The 2,318-nt window shown below is 51.6% G+C and overlaps 1 protein-coding gene across 1 annotated transcript in view; it reads left to right on the forward strand.

Annotated features, from left to right (window-relative positions):
• Positions 1–2,318, forward strand: part of Ubac2 (UBA domain containing 2) — a 157,337-nt gene that overhangs the window by 153,275 nt on the left and 1,744 nt on the right. The window lies entirely within an intron of this gene.

A 2,318-nucleotide genomic window follows, 5' to 3' on the forward strand; every position in this document is an offset into this window, starting at 1 on the left:
GTTCCTGGGGATGTTCTAACGTGACTGCAAATGTCCATCACAGGTTCCTGGGGTTGTTCTAACGTGACTGCAAATGTCCATCACAGGTTCCTGGGTTGAGACCCAGCTAGTGACATTGGGGTTGCTCTGTAAACCTCAGAAAGGAGACCTAGCTGAAGTGGGTCTTTGGGATGCCCTGTCCCTGGTGCCTAACTGTCCCTTTCTCTGTTTCTTTTCTGCCATGATGTTAGCTGCTCCATAGTGCTGTCTCTACCATGAGGGGAGAAAGTGATCCTTTTAAAGTTGTTCTCAGAACACGAACCTGTGGACCCCAGGGTCTTCTAATCTGGAATCCTTCTAGCCAGAGAGACACAGAAAGAGCAGGTGCCTAAAAGTCACATGGGTGAGGAAGAGTCCTCAGGCCAGCAGCAGAGGGAAGAGCCCAGCAGAGGGTGACAGAGCCAGCTGAGCTGGGTGAGCCCAGAGCTGGGTGCCAGCAGAGAGAAGGAGAGGAGGTGAGGGAGCAAGGACAGCAGCCGTCACAGATGACCGCTTCTGTCCACAGGAGCAAGAATGCCCCTGGACCATAGAGCAGGCCCCCGCTGTGCTGCTCACACGAGTAAGGAGCCTGCAAGGGAAAGGAAACTAACAGGTTGAGCTGTATCCACCCTGCCTTCACATCCTACAGCGCATGTGGACTAGCCCACCACGGCACAGGCTACAGCCGCAGTGAGAAATGCAGGGACCAGGGAATGGAACCTGCAGGACAAACCTGCTGCTGCAGTCTAAAATTCCACTCAACCCCACTACGTGCTCATGACCATAATCGAGATGAATGGTGCCTTCTGTTTGAACAACACAAGCTAAAACTCCAGCTTCAGACCAGTGTGCATGGGTGTGTCTTCCCTTAGCTCCTGGATCACGTAAGGTCCCCGGTCCTGCACCCACTTCTTAGTAGTGATCCTCCTAGCAGAGGCACTGCCCACATCAGCCTCCCCTGTGGCTTCCCGTGTATCGTGCCCGGCACTTGCCCTGCAACAAGAAAGAAAATTTAAACCAGTGACCAAGACTCAGATCTTTCCCCTTGTAGCAGCAAAAAGTTGGCATTCCTAAGTCTCATTATTTTCTGTTTGTTATTGCAGGTGCCATATGTTTTATCTTGTAGGTAGTCCAGGCTAGAAAGGAGCCATATGTTTTCTCCTGTAGGTAGCCCAGGCTATAAATATTTTTGTAACTTTGTTGTTGTAGTTGAGTTTTTCTGATTGTTTTTGAGACAGGGATGGACTCCTATGTAGCCTGGGCGAGCACTGTATTCACTATGATGAGGGCTGGACTTGAATTCCTGCCTCTGGCTCACAAGTGTTGTGGTTACAGGCAACCTAGATTCTTTGCTTACTTGGTAAAAGTGATGGCGAAGTTTGGGTACCACCTGTCTACACTGGAGATTGCCTGTGAACCAAGTACAGGAAGTCTCCATATTCAGCCAAGATTTGTGTTTTGTACAAGCCCGGTGCTTCCTGCCCCCAGTGGCTTTAGGTTGCTGCCATTTCTCTGTTACTGTCCCTGCCTCAGCTCTCCTTGCGTAGGGACATTACTTCCTGCAGAAGCCCAGGCCTCAGGCAGGACTCAGCATATGATGCGCCCTGCAGGCAAGAAACTGGCACATGGTGACCATCAGAGTGTGACATCGAAAGTGAGGCTCCAGTGACACACTTGTAGCCCTCCCTCTGGGATCACACTTGACACAGCGTGTGCCCAGTGAGTTCAGGCTGTCTACACTGGCCGTCCCACAGCCTGGCCCAGTGGGCCACATCGGGGCCTCAGAAGTCCTGATTCCTCACTGTTTTGATTAGTAGCATGACTGGATTAGGGAGACACTTAGGGCGAGTCTTCAGGCATGTTTCCAGAGACTTAACAGAGGGAAGTGCGCCTGACGTGGGCAGCACCCTCCTGTGGCTGGGTTCCCATTCTAAACAAAGCTAGAAACAGGAAGAGGCCCCGAGCTCCTGCATTCCTTTCTCTGGCTCCTGGTCCATTGAGACCGTGCCATGCCTTCCTCACCAGGATGGACTGTCCCCTCTCCCCACAAGTCACTTGTCAGGTGTGTGAAATCACACAGTTCCGTGACCATGCCATGCCTTCCTCACCAGGGTGGACTGTCCCCTCTCCCCACAAGTCACTTTCTGTCAGGTGGGCAGTCATGGCACCAAGAAGAGTCACGAGCTTAGTAAGGATCACGAGGGATTTTCCTGTGATATAGTAAGCACCAAAAAGGTTTACTTTAGTCATTTTTTTGGAGAGAGAGAGAGAGAGAGAGAGAGAGAGAGAGAGAGAGAGAG

The sequence above is a fragment of the Microtus ochrogaster genome, chromosome 17, assembly GCF_000317375.1.
Source record: "Microtus ochrogaster isolate Prairie Vole_2 chromosome 17, MicOch1.0, whole genome shotgun sequence".
Lineage (NCBI taxonomy): Eukaryota > Metazoa > Chordata > Mammalia > Rodentia > Cricetidae > Microtus > Microtus ochrogaster.